Source organism: Anguilla anguilla, chromosome 15 (genome assembly GCF_013347855.1).
Source record: "Anguilla anguilla isolate fAngAng1 chromosome 15, fAngAng1.pri, whole genome shotgun sequence".
Taxonomy (NCBI): Eukaryota; Metazoa; Chordata; class Actinopteri; order Anguilliformes; family Anguillidae; genus Anguilla; species Anguilla anguilla.
The window spans coordinates 7,093,016-7,114,733 of NC_049215.1; the positions used below are offsets into that span (position 1 = coordinate 7,093,016).

The 21,718-nt window shown below is 42.5% G+C and overlaps 1 long non-coding RNA gene across 1 annotated transcript in view; it reads right to left on the minus strand.

The window, feature by feature from the left end:
* Positions 1-3,346: 3,346 nt before the first annotated feature.
* LOC118214472 overlaps positions 3,347-21,718 on the minus strand; it is a 265,667-nt gene continuing 247,295 nt past the window's right edge. The window contains exon 3 of the long non-coding RNA XR_004762623.1: positions 3,347-4,256. This is a non-coding gene — a long non-coding RNA (uncharacterized LOC118214472). The remainder of the gene's footprint in view (positions 4,257-21,718) is intronic.

A 21,718-nucleotide genomic window follows, 5' to 3' on the forward strand; every position in this document is an offset into this window, starting at 1 on the left:
TGAATGCGGGGTTCATATCAGGACAGGGAAGGAAATGAGTTTTTGTGTGAGGGATTATTTTCAAAAAATCGATGTTTCTAATGGGCCGTATCTTGCCGCTGGATCCGTGGCGTACAACGGGGCAAATTCGGCTGTCCTCCTAGGGGCCCGCAGTCCAAACTGCCCTACCGCCCTTCTCTTTTAAAAACGGGAACACACCTGCTGGAATGGGCACTTAACTGGCTCAGGTAAGACTGTGATTAGGGGACTTAAGCCTGCAGACACTGCGGGCCTCCAGGACTAGGACTGACTAACCCCCGTGTAGAGGGAAGGGCCGAGGCACACGATAAGTTGTCATGCAGTTCAGGCTCATAAATAGAGATGAGGCATTTATGAGGAATTTGGCAACCCTTGGTACACCAAGGCTGACATGCACATAACACAGAGGGTTGCCATGTGCACGGTTTTCAACTGGAATGGCGGGTTTTCTAATTATTTGTACATGTCCAGTTTGTGGTCCCAACTGGACACTGTAATGTCAGGATACAGTACTTGGTGTAATTAGCTGGTAGTTTGCAATGAATTCCCTTCTGAATTGTCCCCCCATCACGTCCACCATTGGGTCCGACAGCACCACACCTCTTTGCTTCATGATTAAGCTTCCAGCTGCACGTTGTCCTGCTTTGACAAATTCAAATTCTGGCAACCCTAATGACACACGAGAACGGCATAAAAGGCAAAACTCTGGGGGTCTTGCCTGAACCATGGACGTCATAGCATATGTCTTATATAGAATTATAATCAATGATCGATGTAACTTGAACGTAAGTAACATTAAAAGTTTTTTTTATGCGTCATCAAAATACGCCAGACTGCTCATTGAAACCAAATACTTACTCATTGCACGGATGCGAGTTGTTGATACCATTTTTTTGTAGCACACATATTGTTTTTATATTGTGTTTAAAGGAGAGAAGAGGACAAATAAAAGCTTTAAAGAGAAAGCCCCACATTTCCTCTAGTTCTGTTATGGAACATCAAACAAAACCGAAGAGAAAAAGGAAACACAACGCTCACTTGCAGGTCTGGGCACTGTTTGTGTGTTTTTCAGACGTTAAACACCATCTTGCAGAGATGACATGTGGCGCTAATGATGCTTGGAGTAAGTAGGCATCACTAGATGATAAACTCTCTCGTTATTTTCGGTTGTTTTCATAATCCGCCAAATTTGCTTTGATTGTTTTTGAAATTTAGTTTTTGATCATTTTAAAGTTTCCTACTTTTGAAATAGGCCAGATTCTGTATGTGTGCCAAATGCAGCTACTGAGTTTTGTTCAATTAACTATGTCTGGGTGCTTTTATGCATGTCTGTGTAGTTGTGTGGAGTCGGGAAACCTAGCTGCACATGCTGTTATTGTTATTTTAAAATGCATATTGAACCCTCTCCATCATATCTCCTTTCATTATGTTTCCTGTAATACTGTGACATAGATCTAGACTCTTGCTATTGTTTTACTCTTGGGCATTCCAAGGTAAAGACAGGAACTGTGATCTTTACAGTCGAGGTGGCAGACAGAATGGAAATTGGTCTCTCTGGGATTGATGCATCTGGTCTGTTATGATCTCACACGTTCGCTTTAAGAAACGGCGCTGTATATTATGTAGTAAACTGACATCTGAAAACGTCAAGCTCAATCACACTCCTACTGAATCTTCAGCAGGCCCAGGAGGCCAGGAGCAATCGCAGCCTGGCAGATGGATGGGTGGGATTTCTGGCCTGATCCCTGCTCGTTGGGGATATTTACTATCTAGCCTGCATTTAATTTTATTGTGATTCTGTATATAGTCTCACACAGATGTACTGTACTCTCTTAGCTGAGGCACACTTTGAAGATCATCATTTTGAATTAACATTTTATTGCTTGAAACTGTCAACTGTGTTGCCGCTTGCTCTGGAATTCACATAAAACCGAATATATGGTTATTGATTCTCTGATGTCTCTTAATTATAATTTAAATTATTTGCGGAGGAATACAATGGCTGCGTTCCATAGCATGTTTTCGTTTCTTTTTCACATATACAGAATTAGGGATACGTTTACCCCACACATACATTTACAGATTGTCGCATCAAATAATTATAATCATAAAATCCTGAAATATCATAACCCTGATGCTAAAGAGTATTACTTTCCAGTTGAGCAGTTTGCCCAGAGGAAATTTATTGCGCATTAGACTTTTGCATAAACAATATTATATTGTTCTACTCCACTACTTCCATTACTACTCTGAGGCCTTCCATTAGATGTTATCCTCGCTGTCTGCCTTTTTCAGTAATGGTTAGGAAAGGTTGGCAGCTTAATGATTGCCGTTGTACGGGGGGAAAAGCCCCCCAACTCCCGCACCTTATCTTAAATATACTTAAGTACACAATTATAATGGAATTATTTTGCAATTATCCTAATGCATAAAATAAAAGGAGTAATTTTGTGAGTAATTTGCATGAGAAATCGACTGCTGCGTCTTCACTCGTGGATTTCAGGCACGCCTGCTCCTGTGGCCCCCGGGGGGCCGAGGAAGTTTTTTAAAAAATTTAAAGCAGGGAGAGCACCGGCAAAGCCAGAGTGCCGTGTCACTCAGGTTACTGCAACAGAGAAAACAAGCGTGCTGCACCTCAGCAGGGAAAACACAGCAACAGTCAACTGAGATTTTCCTTTTTTAAAGAACTAAATTAGGTTATCCAAACAATGTTTGACCCAGGGATTTTCAAATGTTCTAAAATAATATTTTTAATATTATTATTATTTTCTTTAAAGAATACAGCGCCTATGGCATGAATAGCTGTTTCGATTCAAGGCGTCAGTACCTATAGCTTGTTATGATGAACTGCACAGAAATTTCGGCTTATGGCAAGGTTGAGATCACGCTCTTCCACTGCATGCATTACATTACATTACATTACAGGCATTTAGCAGACGCTCTTATCCAGAGCGACTTACACAACTTTTTTACATTGTATCCATTTATACAGCTGGATATATACTGAAGCAATGCAGGTTAAGTACCTTGCTCAAGGGTACAACGGCAGTGTCCTTACCCGGGAATCGAACCTGCGACCTTTCGGTTACAAGCCCAGTTCCTTACCCACTGCGCCACACTCCGTCCATACATGCTGTGGTGCTTCATGTGTGTTCTTCACAATTACCTGGGCTCAACGTTTTTGTTCCTGGGAAATGCAGGTTTTTACATGAATGCTAATAAGACAGCCTAATCCCACCCCAATACAACCCGATTGTACACCACACGTACACACACACACACACATTCAAGATATAACCATGAGGTTTAGCCAGTTTATTATTTTTATTCAACTGAGTAAAAATAATTATACTCAACTGAATGTTTTGTATCATACATTATGCCAAAATATGATAATTCTATTATATGAAATGTATTGGTTGCTATGAGTAACAGTACACACCTACCTACGTGAAAACAAAATGCTCCTAGCTGTCATATTGATTGGGAACCGCTAGTTCAACCCATGTTCTGATCAATAAAGCAATACATTTTTTAAGTGAAAGTTTAGACAAAAATATATATTTTTTATGATTTCCTCCAGTATTTGAAAACAAAAAAACACACTGAAACACCATACGCTGACAACCACATCATCCCAACCCTTCACACAATCAAACAGATATGGATCTGAGTGAGTATTTTACCTTTTCTGCAGCAATTGGAAATTGGCTATTTTTTTTTCAATTAGTGAAGTGAGACGTAAATGCTCCAAGAGCGCGCACAATGTCAGAACTGACCCGTGTGATGAACACATTTGTCCTGTCGACTGGCGGTGACCCCCGACCGAAACCTCCCCACATCAGGAACCTCCTCACACAGTCAGTCACCCCTGCCTTTAGTTACAGGCACACGGAGCAGAGACCTGTCTTTATTACCTCACCATCCATCAGAAGGCTGGCCACAGCCCTGACAGACAGGACCCTGGCACCTGCTTCAGAGGCATCTCAGCGCCTGCTGATCATTTGTACAGCGTGATTGACGGTGTGCGAGGTCAGAGCCACATCCTAACCACAGCCCCCATCCTAATCACAGTCTTATTTACAGTCCTCCCTCAGATCTGGTCGGTTGCCCGTTAATGGCAGGAGGGCTCTTGATGTTGTCTCGTTGTCTGAACCTCCTTCCGACGCTCCGGTCAGCTTGCGTAGCCGTGCCTAATTCCAGCCTGACCATTATCAGCCTTTTAAAAAATCATTTCACTGTGTAAAGAGAGGAAGGCAACTCTTAGTGATTTATTGGAGAAGCTATCTACTTAATTACATGCTTCCCACCACACACACACACACACGCGTACACACAAACACAAACACACACACACACCCACGCGCACACACACACACACACACATACACACACACACACACACATTCACATGCATGCATGCGCACACACACACATACTCACACACACACATGCACGCAAACACACAGATACAGCATTTCCGTCAAGCTTAATTAAATAACTCTCTCACACGTCTATGCACATACATGCTCTCAGACTGACACCCCCACACGTGCACACACGCACACACACAGTATTCCCACCAGGCTGTGAGGTGGGAATGAAATGATATGTGACTGATTGCAGGAAGCCAAGGTGCAGCCCTGGGGTGAGGCAGAGCAAGGTCTTACTTATAAAAACATCAATCAGAGCCTCTTCCCCCCGAACGAGGAAAGCGCGGATGTGAGACGCCAGTCTTCCCTTAGTTCCCCGCGCAGGACGTGAACCTCCAAAAGACCCCACCCCCGCCCCTTAGCACCGGGCGAAGTACCGCTAGGATAATTACCAAGCGCAATAACGGTCATCGCCACCGCGTGGCGCATTGCCTTTCTTTTAGTCTTTTTCTCTATTGTCGCCTTCCCTGCAGCTTTCATGTGATTGACAACGACACATCACATGATCACAAGAAAGCTGCAAGGCCTTGCTACTGATTGGCTGTGTTATCGGCACCCAATAGGTAACAGCGGTGATGTTTTTTTTTCCCGGAAGAATTTCGGACGGCCTCTGAAGTTGGGATGTTTACCACCACGTCACGTGTAATTAGAAAGAGAAGGATGAAAAGAAAGGCAACGCACCACGCGGTGCCGATGATCGTTATCGCATTCGATAATTGCCGTCGCGGTATACCGCCCAGCCCTAGCGCCCGTACGCCAGTTTCTCTGGGTATGTCTGACAGAACGGCTCCACGGTTTACTCCGAATTGAACCTGACGAAGAAACGAATGCGCTATGATTGCCTCGGCTTTATCAAAGTCGCACAGCAACCTCTGCAACGATAACAAGAGCGTACGGCCTAAAAATTCTTCCGGGTGCATCAAAGCATTTCACCAGACAGTAGTGGGTCTCTCCACTGGCCCTCCCCATTTTGAATTTCCGATGATCATTTCTGAGTTCTTTTGATAAAGAAATGCACATTTTTGGGGTTCTGAACTCTATGGTACCTCAGGCAGCCAACCATTTGAGCCTCAGATTCATGCTGTCTGGCTGTGGATCACAACTGGGAGAAGACGAAATGCAAAAACCAGGTGTAGACGGCATAGTTGTCTAGCATGGCGCTGGTAAGTCCTCTCTGCTCCCACCAAGCTACAGAAAAGCGCTCAGGGTCTGGGGCGGATTTACTGTCCGCCTCTGAACAGGTCTGTCACGTTCATTTACACATCCGTGCCACGGTGCTCATTTTTTGATTTGCCCGTCTCCTCGATTACATCCGATTCGGTACGTACGGTCTGAGGCCCAAGACCACGTCAGTGTGGCTTTCCATTTGATAACCCCAGCTTCGACTGGCATCGAGGGCTGATGTGTCCCGGATATAACGTGTACGCATTTCTAGTGTATGAAACCATTCGTTTAATTTGATTGGACAGTTAAGTAGCAACTGATGACGACCGTCAGGCCCATATAACTCTTGGAAAAATATAAGCATTGTATTCACTCCGCTATGTTTGTCCTTGTTATTGTCATGGTTCATTAGCTGAGTGAATGCACACGCTATGAAGGGGTGCATCAGAGAAGCTTCCAGCGGGCTAATTTAAAACACGAATGCATCCCATTAACCAAATTAATTATCTTACTTGCAGACGGTGGTTTTGCAAGTTTTCCATCTTAATGAACAGTCTGGATGTTCTGTTTCCCGCACTGGAACGTGCGTGCGTGCATGCGTGCGTGCGTATGTACGTGTGTGTGTGTGAGCGTGAGTGAAAGTGAGAGGGGGCGAGGGGGCGTGGGGTGAAGGGGGGGGTATGGAAATGGATCTCTCATGTATGTCCCGTTTTCCTCCGTAGCAAACTCCCCAAATACTTTATATCACAACATTTTGCGGTGGGCTGGAACAGTGTAGGAAAAAATCTAGTAATTGTAATCAAGTTGTAATCAAGTTGAAGTTGTACCCAATTCTTTCAGTTTTTCACTGTGAACTGAAAGAACCAACACAGGTATGGAGCTGCATATTCACATGAGCATAGGAGTTGTTTTTTCAATCAATGGTAAACAAAGTGGGTGAATTTTATCAATTTGTAGGTGGAAGAGCACCCTGTGCGTGGAAAGCCTCTGATTGGTTGATGACACCCTTCTGAAGTTACTCAATGATTAAATGTTGCGGTCAAACTTTTATTATTTTAAAAGCCTCAATCTATCATGCAGTCTGTCATCATGTTGGTGTTGAACCAGAAAGCATCTATATCACCATGGCAACATGCACTTGTCCTTATGGCAAAACAAATTCCTAGTTATTTCTCCAAGTATGTTGTCTCTATGTTTAGTCACAACAGGTGGTTTGCAATGATTATAAATCTGGATTGATGCCACTTTTGAGATTTTTTTATTATATAGAATCAGTCCTCTAAAAAGCCACAACAGCTTCACTGAAGGTGATGAAGCTGTAACTTGTGAAATGAGAATTTCATAATAGCTACTTGCATTAATACCCACGCTGGCATACCAGTTAGTTGGCTCCACCTGTAGGGGTCACTAATAAATGTTCTCAAATCATAACGGCGTGCATTACTACACATAGCAAGCCATTACTTTCCATTCAGGCAGCAACTGTGTTCACCTATACAGCTTTGCCTAAGTATGTGTTGGGCTGCAAGCAGTTCCAACAAAGTTAAAATAATCTGAACTCTGACCCCATCCGTTTGCTGACTTCCAGGTGCAAATCAATAGGGTCACTGTGGGTGGTTCGGCATATTGTCCCTTGTTTCCCTGTATTTGTATAACTGCTGTTGTGTTTAATTGCATTCCATGAGGCAACATGAATCTCAGGGAACATAGAGGCATTTTAAAGAATGCATTTTTGTGGTAAAATGTCTACATTCAAGTGAAGTCATGCCTTGTCCAGTTAAACAGCTATCCAAGGGGGCTACTGACAAGATAGGCATTGGTAGGCAATGAGAGAGTTCTCATTAACTCTCTCATAATTGTCAAATACACCTAGCCAGCTAATAACCATTTAACCCTTGTTAAATGACAGTTTCTGACAAATAATTCCAGTGTCTATTATTTCCCTATAAAATTGCCATTAACTTCAACTGTGAGTTAATGTGATGGCTGTGCTCATGTGGTCTGGCCCTTTGAGCCAATAGCCAAGTTGAACTGAATTGACGCAAAATGATTAATACATCTCCGGCAAAGTTTGTCCTTCCTTATTGTTTATGTCACTCCGGTACATGTTTTCCCCCTCAAAGCAGCATTAAGCTGTCTATTGTGCTAACCAGCTCAGCCTCTTTCTTACAAAAGTTCACTGAAGAAAACAAAAAAAAACACATTTACAAAAATGTCATTGCCATTTTCATTTCTCAAATTTCAACGGAAATCGCTTATTTTTCTAGCTCCAGTGCGTTGCTGTTGTTTTTTTTTTTTTGTCCTGACAGTAATGCACTAAGGCGAGCGCGTCAGATGAGTGAGTCATTTTCCACAGACTCTGAAAGCCATGTCTTTTCAGTTTGCTTTTGGTTATCTGAAATGCGGAACATATTGCCCTCTGGTTAATACTGGCATTTGATACAGTGCCTTCTTCACAAATTCCGACCAGTGCAAGTTAATTTGGACTGATTAACGTAATTGCCAGCTATTTCACTGAACTGATGTCCTCCACTGCACCAATAGATAGGGAAAATCAACATGTCTCCTTTACATTGTCAACGATTCTTTAAATCTGTTTGGAATCCTTGACTGTTGTGGCTTAGAAAACAACATGTTCAATGGATTAAACACTGATGATGAAGACAATATACACAGAGCTGGGTTCCTCAAAAAGTGAATTCAATTTCTTGCATTTTAAAACTAGCAATAATAATTAACTGTCTGATTTAATATAATGACTGGTCATTAACATCTACATTTTTGATGTACATTCATTTTCCAGAGCTAGTAAAATTAACAATGTATGCACTGAAGAACACCTTGTCGCTACATGCCAAAAATTCCAGCCAGAAAGAATGTGGTTTTTATTTTGCTTAAGGTAAAATATAAACTGAAAGTTATGCATATTGCATTTTCATCCTTCTTGTCTACATTTTACCCGTATAAAAGCATGTTGAACAGATGAGCACAGTGCGGCTCAACGTGAGCACAGATCTGCTAGCTTATTTGCGGTCTCCTGGAGCGCTCGGACTGGTGGAATGAGGGGAGCTTGTCAGTCAGCTCGGCCTCTCGCGCGTTAGCCAACCACTGGGCTGCTGCACCCTGCTCGCCAAGAACGGCGGTCCCGATCGGCGAGCAGCGCCCCGAGCGGGCCGGCGCGAGCACGACCGCGCGAGCCGCTCCGCGCGATGCTCGCTCTGAGCCGCGGAGCGCGCGGCTTCGATGTCAAACTGCGCTTTGCTCATTGCCATTTAGCGAGCGCCGCGCTCCGGGGGCTCGGCTGCTTAATGCGCAGATAGTCATTACCTTCATCTGCTCTGCCTCTTCTGCAAAGTTCAGCCGCTTGTAGTGCGAGAATGTGATATATGCTCAATTAGCCTGAAGACACCACAAAACTGAGAATACTGCTAACACAAGTCAGTGCGCTCTCATTATGCTTTTCGGTTCCTAGCCTTTTTCTGTTCTGCTATGACACACATTTTAAATGCTGTCTGAGTGGCATGTTCCTTGTTTAGGCTGCTTTGGATTTCCCCTGGGTGCCTTCCATGCTTTCACCCCAAAGCAAAAGGGGGCGAAATCCCTTTGTGCCTTTGTTAGGCAAGTATGCTGATGAAATATAGAATATGTTCCAAGTTTAATCATTTTTAAAATATTCTCACATTTAACCTAAGCTCCCAAAATCGGTCAGACAAACCAAAGCAAATTTTAATCTCTTTCATTCCATTACATTCAGTTAGCAGATGCTCTTATCCAGACCAACTTACTACATAAGACCAACATTAACTGATTCACCTGATTAATAGGAGCAATAATGCAAGACCTGGCCAACAACGGTATAGACCAGCCTGTACAGACACAATGTCACTAAAGCACTGCTACAGGTTCATTATGCTAATGGGGACCAAAATGACAAATTATGAATATAAACAGATCACATTCATAACCAGCTATAAGATGAGAAAATTTGAGTATTGTCAGCATTGAAATGATTTGAGAAACTATGGGAGGAGATGACAGACCAACGAAATTGCTTGTAAATGGAAAAGAGGAGGGGGCCAAGTATGCAGCCTTGAGGGACGCCTGTAGGGGGTCAAGTGTGCAAGGCAAGCCGCCATCCCAGGAATCATAAAGGACAGTCCAGAAATGTAGGATTTTTCTACCTGAGGTCCCAAGTGTGGGAATGGTAAAGAGTAGCACGTGTTAATTCAGCTCCACTTGGACTGCAAGACATTTACAGTTTTGCCAATATGAAAACAAATCCAAATTATCAACAGGCCATTAATTACACCCTGGACACTCTTTCTTCATGGCATGCATAACCTCCAAGCAATGGGTGATGAATCATATTGCAGTTCAATGGCTCAATGGCCTACACTAGGTGAATAAGTCAGGGTTTTAATGCAAACTATTTTGACTTAATACAGACTTAAACACAAACTTCACAAGATGACCTGGCATTGGACAAAAGTGTTGTTTTTTTCATCCCTTAGGCCACTTATCACTGACTGAGCATTATTTGAATGCCACGGCACACCTAAGCATTGTTGCTGAACATTGTTGCTGTACATCCCTATATGGCCACAGTTTACCATTTTTCAAATGGGTACTTCCATAAGGATAATGCACTATGTCACAAAGCACAAATCAGCTCAAGCTGGTTCCACGAAGATGACAGTGACTTCTATTTATACCAATGGCCTGCACAGTCCCCAGATCTGAATCCAATAGAACAACTGTGGGATGAGCTAGACCATATGGCCGAAAAATCTGAAGGAACTGCGTGCATGAATGTTTCCTGCACCTTTTTGAGTCCATACTGGAAAGAATTCAGACTGCTCTGGAGACAAAAGAGAACATTACCAGGTACTAGATAGGTGTACCCAATAAAAGGTTGATGAGTGTATACAATTATTTTGTTCTTTCTTTCGTGAATCCAGATGATTTATACATTCTATTCAGAAACGATGTACTGTACTGAATATAAATAAACACATTATCGACTCCATCTCAAACCCACTGCACCTTACTGGAGTGGAACCTGTATTAAACTGATGATGGACAGCAGGTTCAAGGCAATGAATTGTGCATTGGGGGGGGAAAAAAAGACTGTAACAAGATTTTTTTTTTTTTAAACTGAATGCCCGAACGTCCACAATACTTTCTGAATAAAGCGCGAGCATTCATACGGTCTCCTCGTATTCATTATCACATTAGAAAGCATGTCCCTGTACCTTCTTCCCCAGCAACTGTTCCATAACTTCCCCTCACATAGTAGTCATTTGTTATCACTCTGTTGTCTCAACAATATTCTTAAGATGCTGAGATATGTGGGGAAAATGAGCTAGTTAGAGCGAGGCTTCAGATACAATCCACAGAGAAACTGCAGGATTTACTTAGCGGGAGCCAGTAAAGACAGGGGATGTACTCGTGTCAGTAGGAAGTGGCTGTACGAGCCTTTTTCCGTTTTCAAGGGAGCGCAATCTTTCTAAAGACCTTCATCAGGAAGGAGTGGCGTTCGAAATCGATACGCAGCATATAATCTCTGCCCATCAGCTCCTCTGATGTCACCACTCGTGAGCGGAAAGCGCAGACCTCTTCCCATCATCCCGCTCCGCGGTCCTCTCATCTCGAAACGCTCAAAAAGCTCTCAAAATATCGGAAAACCGTTATTAAGAATGCAGTCACTGTACCTGAGGATCAAGTTAAAAATGACTTCATTTCCAAAACTCTGACAAAATGACTCGGATATTTGATAGCATAAAAAGCTAACTGACTTCACATTTTCTTTATCATGCACTTTCCCAGTCTGATACATTTAAACTGTGGGCGTATTATAGAATTTTCATATAACAACATAATCATCTTCCATGGGTATTTGTTGATTAAAGACGGCTACGCTTTTACTCTCACAGTGGGTTCACTATAATTTGCTAAATAGTTATAAAATTAAAACTATTTGTACATCACAGTTGATTCCCTTCTTCACTATATTGCAGGAACCACAACACTCGTATAATCTGCCCTGCTCTTTATAAAAATTAAAAAAAATACATATATGTATATATAATACCCTGGCATACAGAATAGTGACCAGTATGCCAGCTGCTCCAGGAGATTTCCATAGATTTCCACAGGGGTTTTAAAGCTGCAAAACAGACATGTGTCCAGGCTGATGAAATATAGCCTCATTACAGTCATATTTGATTAGTGGATCCCAAAGCGCTCAGGTCTCTTTACAGTGCCCAATCTGAATTGGCAGAATTTGATTAAAAAATCATTATAGGAGTTTTGGAATATTGCCTTGGACACCCTTTTCTGCTTTAAGAGCCGTGGTAGTAATGTTCTCTCCTGGTCTCTCTTTCCTCTGTGCCAGTGATTTCAGTAGTGTGTTTGCTCAGCCAAAACAGACTACTCATAAGAGGCATTCGAACCTAACGACCTGATTATGTATATCCGGGCGAAGTAGGCCTAAGTGTGGAATTCAGTTGAAAGTCTGTTGTATTTCTGAAAAAGTGAAAGTTCTGTCTACATGAAAAGTCAATGTAGACGTCATATTTGCTCATTAAATCTAATCTAAGTATTCCTTCTGAATGGCTATGAATAGGTATGATTACTGATACTAATATATTGGGTATAGCTAGTGTTGATCTTCAGTGGTAAGGTGCATGTATTTAAGCTACACAAAGAGAATTTTTCCTCTAATGAAGTATGTGGTCTCAGTATTTCTTTTTTGTTGAATGGTGGCCAAAAGGGCATTGACGAGTCCAGACAAGTCCATGTCTGTTTAAACACCCCATCTTATTGCAAGCGCTTTATGATTTGTCATTGGTCAAGTGTCTCTGCGCCTAATGCATCTGTCACCATTCTGCACAGCACCAAGACTGCTTCCACCATTAGCAAAACTAGATTCACATAGCAACCCCATGCTTTCCCTGACAACCAGACAAATTTGCCAAGAAGCACGTTCTCAGTTTAAACTGCTGAGCCCCTAGCTCCTGCAGGAAGAAAAAAAAGAAGAAGATAGGAATATGGGAAAAGGCTTGTCCTTTTACAGCGTGTATCTCAAGAGTGCCGTAATATCGCAATAACACCCAGTCAACATGAACAAATAACAGGAAAGATGAAAAATAATTTGTTTCAAATTTTCTTGTGGTTGTTATTATCCGCCCCGCTGTGCTTATTTGACAATCGGGAGGAGGGCACACTCTAAAGCCAGGACCAGTCATGCAATATTATGAGACATACCTGAAGCAGCCTGTTTAGTGTCACTCAATCTGAACAAAAAAGATCATTTAAACCAAACCAGATTCAAGATTGCTTTGCCTCATCCGTGGACTGTAAAGATCAGAAATGGTATCAACTGAACTAATAGGACTCATCATTCACCAAGCGGTAATAAATGCACAGTCCATAGGCCTCTACAGACTACAGAGTCAATCATATAAAGAGTCAATCATATAAAGAAATTAAGTTGGTATACTTGCTGTATCTAACATAGAAAGAAGAGTCCCTTTCTTTATCTGTAAGTATAATTTCTGTCACCTTGCAAGTAATTACCTTATGAAGTTGAAAGTCATACACACAATCATTAATCGCTAACTGATAACATTGTTTTAATGATTGTGAATGCTACCTCTGACTATAGACCTTGTGCATGTTTTCTAGGTCATCGTCTGCATCACTGCTTTTGCTAACCCTCCAAACAAAGGTAACCGGGTCTTTTATTGTGTAAATAGGGTGGGTCTGACATCGTGCGCTGTTCCTCCTTAATGTTATGAATGCTGATGAGCACTGGGTTTCAGATAGACTAGCGCGTAATTCAGACGGATCGGCCCCCGCCCCACTTTACACCCATAATAACATTTTGACGAACTGTCGCAAAACTGATTAGTGGCTTCACAGGTGCGGCGGCGCTAAATCAATGCCCCCAAACACATTGCGAGGATAGAAATCAATTGCTGTTTAAATACTGGCTGGCTCCTGTATCCAGGGATCGATACAGGAGATGTTCTACATTACAGACAATTTACTGCGATGAAACATTCATCGTTTTAAGGAGGACAAAGAGGAAACTGCTGGAAGCCACAGAGCTTGAGAACACAGATGACCTGTGGTGCGATGGTCGTGGCACTAATTGGGCGAGGTTACTGCTCTTTGTAATAATGTACGCAATTTATGGAAGCTTGTTTTCTGTGGCTACACTGCTGTGCTTTGACTGTGTTATACTTGCGTACCGTCACTGTTGCTGTGCTGTGACTGTTCTATGCTTGTGCGCTGTCACTGTTGCTGTGCTGTGACTGTTCTATGCTTGTGTACTGTCACTGTTGCTATGTTGTGACTGTACTATGCTTGTGCGCTGTCACTGTTGCTGTGCTGTGACTGTACTATGCTTGTGCGCTGTCACTGTTGCTATGCTGTGACTGTGCTATGCTTGTGTACTGTCACTGTTGCTATGCTGTGACTGTTGCTATGCTTGTGCGCTGTCACTGTTGCTGTGCTGTGACTGTGCTATGCTTGTGTACTGTCACTGTTGCTATGCTGTGACTGTACTATGCTTGTGCGCTGTCACTGTTGCTATGCTGTGACTGTGCTATGCTTGGGTACTGTCACTGTTGCTATGCTGAGGCTGTACTATGTTTGTGTACTGTCACCGTTGCTGTGTTTTGAATGGGTAAAGTTCCTACTAATTATCCAGGTCAGCAGCTACTGTAGTACTGTGCAGTACTAGTGTACTTGTAGCATTCTCCGACATTCAGAGTTATTAACGCTAGATTCATAATGTGCTCGAAACTGCAGTCCTGCTAACATATTGCCTCGAGCAGTGTTAACCATAGCTGTATTAGTAAACCCTTCTTAAAATATTCTTACCCTCACTAAACTGAATAACCCTGAATCATTAAGTTAAAAACAATATCATAAATATTGGCAATAACATCCTATTATATATTTGATAAATAAATAAATGTCTGTTCATTGCTTTTTGGCAACCAATAGTGCATTTTTGTATCACAAAGAACACAAGGATATACAAGCATATCAATTTATTTCAATTAAGAAAAGACACTCTACATCAGGAATATCCTACTTCAGTCCAGTCCAGTAATCTTTCATTTCTCCAGATTTCTGCTTGCTGTTTGGGCCTCCTCTCACATGGTCTAATGGGCACACAGTCACGAACGGCTGCTTTTGCAGAGCTGAGCCGCAGAAATATACTTCGGAAATAGAATGAGTGTTCATCCGTATTTTCCCAGTCCTCAAACCAGTTTTTTTTCTGGTGATTGCAAAGTCTGGAGCTGTTGATCACTTGAGCTATGATCAAGATAAGCAGGCTCTAATCGCAGGGAGGAATGTGGATTTGAAGTAACCGACCATGCAGGTCAGGTGCGTGTGATTCTCATACAAAAACGTGCTGAGAGACATACCTCTCTCACAAACAGAATGATTATTTTTTTAAAAGAAGACAGCTGCTTTTCTTCTTTTGTTTTTTCATCAAAACCATCTCTTTTGTACCTTCAACACTGACACTTCCCTTGTCTACAGAAGCTTTGCATTTGAAGACAAAAATCTGATTCGGAGGGACCAGTGCATCTCTGAACATTTTTGCCGTCAATCAAAGTCCTGCGTCTGTGAATGCACAGGCATCACTGGTGATGCTCACTCCTGATTTTAACACCTGCGGTGTAATGTAACGTGAAAACAAAATGAACACTTTTCAGTCACTTCATTTTCTATTTTTATGCACCTTTGTGCTCACAGACCATAAAAGCATGAAACAGTGGATCTCATTAAGACAAGTCAGAGCTGGAGTTCTTTACCGGTTCTGGTATAATAGGCTTCAACAAAAAGTTAAAAAAAAAGTGAGCTCTCATAAATTGTTTCCTGTCAGGTCTTCATGAATGTGTTCAGTGTAATTGAGAAAGAATGCAATCATTCAGAACTTTGTAATTGCGTTTTAATGCAGAACACATTCCTTGTCATCAAAGTCACATCAAGAATCAAACTGAAATTTCATCAATGAGTGGATTCTCCTTTTCATAAAAAAAGATTGACACGTCTGTTGAACTTGTATCCTGCATTACCATGTGTCTGTCAGCCAGGATAATAGGGAATGACTGATTGGATTTGAAATGCAGAACACAAGGTGCGCAAAAAGGAAGACGCTAACAGATTTGTTTCCAATGAATGTACACACGTATTTTTAACTTGCCCGCATCAACGACGGCTAATTAGATTTTCTTTACTGCACATCTGCCAATGGATTGCGGTAAACAGCAGGAGGTAATCTCTTCCCCCCCTTTCCCCAATCAGAATACAGCCGGTAAGCTAATTAATTACCTCCTCCAAATTAGCGAGAGCGCACTGGGGGTCCCATCCCAATGGTGTTGAGTACAGAGAGAAGTTCAAAGGCCGTCGCCGTCCCCGTCCCCTGCGATCTTTATATCAAGATTCGAGATAATCTGTCTGCAGACTGTTCACTTTGGAGCCTCAGATAGTGATTGCAGAAAACACACAGAGATAGTGTGAGTAATTATGTATTTAACGGGAAAGCACTGATCCCTGATAATGGGATACAAGGAAACATTGAAGATGCTGGGGGTGGGTACCATCCAGTGGGGCTGGAACAAGTTTTGAAGTGTGTGTGTGTGTGTGTGTGTGTGGGGGGGGGGGGGGGGGTGGGGGGCGGTTAGTAAATGGACAAGTTGCAATGATGTCATGATTGACAACAATAAGGTCCCGCACTCTGGTGCGGATAAAATTATTAGTAAACAATTTGTTGTACATGAAAGGTTCACCATTATCATTGTTTATGTGCGATCAAATCCATGATCGCATGACACTGAGATCAATCACACTCGAATGACTAGCTCCATACTTGTTCACACATTTTACAGTAATGCTGACTGAAACCCAGCGGCCTCATCAGAAATCAATATTTGGGTTGGCTGTGAAAAGATTGGGTGGGCCAAGAACCAATCATACGCGAGTTCTGAAGCACATGGCAAACCTACAGCATAGACTACACACATGCCGTAAAAGGCTTTTGATAAGTAAAGCCAAGGACATGAGCATTAATCAACAAAATGTACATGAAACCTAAAATATATAATTCTGCTGGACATTTCCCTTTATGGTGATGTAAAGCCTAGTCTACTCTCAGCTAACCATTGAACTGTGTTGAGCTTAGCAAACCATTTACTCAAACCTTCAGAACGATCCGATTTAGCCCAACAAAGATATCCATTTAGCTAGTCCTTGCTTCAAAGTCCACTGGCTGTTCTTGAACATAGGGTAGTTTGTTTAGGGATTGTAAATTTTGTAAATTTCTTCTCCGGCGGTAACTGTAGGTTTTTCAAATTAAATTCAATTTACCAGCTTCATCCCATGCATATTTATCTGAACCCTTCACCTAATAACCAATGGAATGGCATATACAAGGGCGTAACTTTAGTTTGAATATTGGGGAGGGCTGGAACGCATAGACCCCGAGAAGTGCAACCCTCTCAGGGGGTCCGGGGGCATGCCCACCCAGAAGAATATTTTTTAGAGGAATAGATGTGAAATGGTCATTTCTGGTAAGTTCTAAAGGAAAAAACATTACAGATTACTGATCAGCAAGGCTGGGAGATTGACAACGGAAAATATTGGCTGAAGTCCCGGAGCAGTCATGGCAAAGTAACTCATGGAAAACAAAAGAAAAAAAATAAATCACAGTTTTTTAAACCTTCATGTGTTACATTAATTAATATATCTGATGCGCATCAGTGGGAAATGACTGAAATAACATGAGCATCTGTGGCAACAGTAACAAGTTCTCAAAGTTTCCAAAAAATCAATAGGTAGTTGCCTGCTATGGAAACAGCCTAAGAGTGAAATGCGCACATAGACAGGCTGGTGCATGTGCTCGCTGATTTCGGTCCATCATGGAAAGAGCTTTTTATTCCCCTTCAATCTAACAGAACATTATTAGAAATAATGCTGCAGTCACTGAAATACTAAACTAAAACACGGTTACCTGTGTCTATTTTCATTTACTTAAAGTTACATTGCAGTAACACAAGTTGATCACAGAACATCTGTGAGTCTACATTATCTAAAAGTGCATCTCTGATACCTGAGGTTCCATTGCCATGCTGACCAGCTGTCAGGTACTGAAGCTGGTGTATTTTCAGGGGAGATGAGAAAATCTAGTAAATCTAAGATAATTGGGAAGCTCATAGTAAGAAGCTTGGGAACAGACCTGACAGCAAGGACATTCTGGTAAGTGCAGTGGCTTCAGACTGTTTGATAGACTGAATAATATATTTCATCCACTCATCATCCCCTGACAAAGCCTCCTATTCACCACAATGTTGCACTGAAATAATAATAATAATAATAATAATAATAATAATAATAATAATATAAACCAAACTCTGTCTCACATATAGTGAGAATTCTGCCTTTAAAAATTCCACTGCTTGCCAGAGCAAGGCAAAATAAAAGTATTCTAGATAAAGATATAACCCAACATGCACTGTGAATGTTTGTTCTTTGAATTAAACGTATATCTTTTCTTAGATTCACTGCAAATTCTCATTAAAATGTGGCAGGTAAGCTATGATGAAGGTGGTAATGACATCCTGAGGAAATGCATCTTTTTTTACTAGTTAAGTAATGACTTGAGTGCTGTCCAGGGTCCTGAAGATCGGTATTGCTTATTCCTCTGACTCACTGCTTTAGTCCGGTCAAAAGCAAGACTGCGATTGAAGTCTGTTTATAAAACATGCACGAGAACACAGTTTAATTATGATCCTCATGGATATTTTATATATTATTGATGCATAATGCATAAATCTTTAAATATTTTATTATATTAAGTAGTAATTAAATACATGCCAGTCTAACACTGAATGTTCCTTGCATATTACTAAAAACCTTTTTAAGTTGTTTAGTCATTTGAAGACTCCACAAAGTTGGCAGAAGCTTCAAAAATGGAATAAACAATTTTTTCAATTATCCACCTAGCTGAAATAAATGGATTGAGAAATGAAATCAGCCAATAAACAAACACATTTGTATAGGAGAGCGCACTGAAAATTGTTTATATTTCTCTGGGACTTTAAGTCATTAAGTCCCATTGGAGTGTGATGGAACTTTCGCATAATTCAACTGCTGTGGAAGGAATTCACTTTTTTCCGCGCTGGTAATCACGATATCCGTTCGGGTAACGTTCTACAAGGGCAACACATCAGTGACAGGAGGTGCAACCGCACCAATAATGTTTAATTCACCATTCCACAAAAGTCAAGATGAAAACGATGACCTTTTTTCGACGTGTCATGTTTCTAGATGCTAGCCTGAGCAGTGTGTTGTATTCATTTGTAAATGGCAGGCGGGGTCCAGTGTTTTAGGGTATTCAAGGGCGTGGTGCGGCCTGGCTATTTATTTATTGCAATCACCTACAGCCTTTTTACCATGTTAAACAGTCTATGCAATTGCAATACACCCTAGTTTTAAACAGAGAAGTGCACTGGTGACACAGTTGTTCTGTGCAGGGTCGTTATAAAAATGGCTGTCCTGAAATGGAACTATTTCCGTGCATAATCACGTTCCATCTCAGTTAGCCGCACGGGACGCACATTCTCGCCTCTCCTTTCCACAAGAGGCAGCACTCGAACCCTCTCTGTCACGACCCGCTCGGAATGGCCTCCAGCCTGGAGGTGTCATTACTCCCCAGAGCGCGGGTGTGACCAGGCGCTAGTGCCATTCTGCATCTTTACCGCGGTTTCAGAGGCTCACACGCGTCAGACAGGCGAGATGCGAACCTGGCGGGTGCTTAACGCGGGCGCTAAGGCGCCGCGCTGCTCCGGCGTCTCTAACGTTGGGCACGTGCAGGACAGCCCCCAGCTTTCCTGGCTCAGCTCGTAGCGCTTCAAAAAATGCAGGGGGAAAAAAAAAACTTTTATTTTGACAGCTGGGTTTTGTGATTCGAACCACAGCACAGAAACAAAACCCTAGCTCCTCCGCAGAGCCTACCTCAACATGGGTTCAGCTTTCTCTATAACCGTCCAGTTTGGGCTGAGTACCAGTGCAAGCCACAATCCGAAGTAAAATCTAAACTGTTGTCCAAATACAAAAATAGTTCCAAACACAGTACAGATTGACCAACAAAAAAAAAGATAAATCGCAGGCCTGGTTCTCCAACAAACAAAGGTCAAACACGAGAAGCCTTCCAAATCCACCACTGAGCTCACAACTTTCTCCCTCTGCCAGGGTCGCTGGAATCATTTCAGAGGTGCAGGGGCCAAATATATCTGTAACACCACCCCCCACTGAACAGATGCAGAAGCAGTCGAGGGGGTGGGGGGAAGGAGGGCTAAGGGGTGGTTGGGTGGTTGTCAGCAATTATGTGATTTAAATAGCAAACAAATTGCTGCAGACACATACTACATTATGTGGCATGTGAACAATAGCATTTAAAAAGCAAACATCTAAAACATAACATTACAGTATGTGCAATCTGTAATGGGGGTGAACATCATCCCTGCCTGATGGCAATCAGAGGAGGGGATGACTCGAGCAGTGGCCAGAAAATACCCCGCCTCCCCCCTCCAATTCACACCCTGAATATAAGCCTTTCTTTGTTCAATTAGCCTAAACTACAAGTTTACAGAACACTAGCACTGCCGCACTGCCGTAAGTAACATTAATGGCTGTATTCGGCTGTATGGCTGCATTTTAGTTTCTCGTGCTCTGGTTCTTTTTAAGTTTTTGCAGAAGCATGTGTTCACAATATAGTTATGATAGCTAGCTGAGATAACTCAAACAGACAAACAACATAACCACATCATTGAAACATTTTTTTTGGTTGCTATGTACACTATGTGCATTGTTTGTGTGGATGGACTCTTTGATTGGACAAAAATGTGACTTTTCTTCCTTTTTTATGTTTGTGCGCATTATTTTATCTAGCTTAATATCTCAGTGGAGTGGAGTGCATGCAACGTATTTTTACCGTAAGTGTTGCAGTTATAGGGGCATTAGCTGGGGTACAAGGATTCACAAGGGAGGAAAACTGGCGGCTGGGGGGATCAAGCGGCCATTTCCGGCACCAGTGCCCTCTCTCTGCTCTTTTCCATGGCTTGTACTACATGCAGAGCTGCACGCAGGTACAGCTATTAAGCTAGCTTATTCTTCTTCTTCTTCTTCTCCTTCTTCAATGTTGCAATACTGCCCTTCCATCACTTCCTCCTCTTCATTGTGAAGACTCTTGCCACTCCGTCATACCTACAGTCTATCTAACAATCCTCTTTCATTCAAATAGCCCATTAAAATTCGACACCTGCACTGTCAGGAGCTTAAGCTAGCTGCTACAAGCTGACTCCCTTCAGGTGTGGAGCTGGGCAACACACACCAGCTCCAATCGGCCAGGGGGTGGAGCTAACGAGCCGAAAGATGGCGCCCATAGAACAGCACTCCTCTGGGTCTGCCACAGCGTACAGTATGTCCATGGAGAGTGCAACTCTTTCACTTTAAACTGGACAGTTTCCAGCCTGGCCTCGGCTTCACCTCTCCGCGCAGGTCCGTCAATGCCAGCAGCTCGCCCTCATGATTCTGTTAAGCCTCAGCTCCCGTGTCGCCACAGCCGACAATGAGGACATTATCTGCAATGGGTTCCACGCCATTAGCCCAGACAACAATTCACGTCGCTAGCGCTGGTCCATCTCTGGGGCGGCTAAACCCCCAAACAGCAGCATGAGCTGGCGTTTCCTGACCCGCGGAATCCGGAATGTCATCATCACGCCGCGTTATTCACTGAGGCTACGCTGGCGGAATGCGTCTCGGGTGTCAGCCGGGGTAAAGATGAGGGCCCGGGGCAGTTTGGACAAAACCTCTTCCTGCTTCAGTGTTGCATGGCCCTGTATGGAACTTAGTTGAGGAACTTTGTGTCTATGCAGATCCTCATTCTGTCTGGCCTCTATTAACTATCACCATAGTGATCCAGTGATATTAGCCACGGGCAGCAGTGTAGTGTAATGGGTAATGAACTGGTCTTGTAACTGGCTCAATTCCCGGGTAGGGCGCTGCTGTTGTACCCTTGG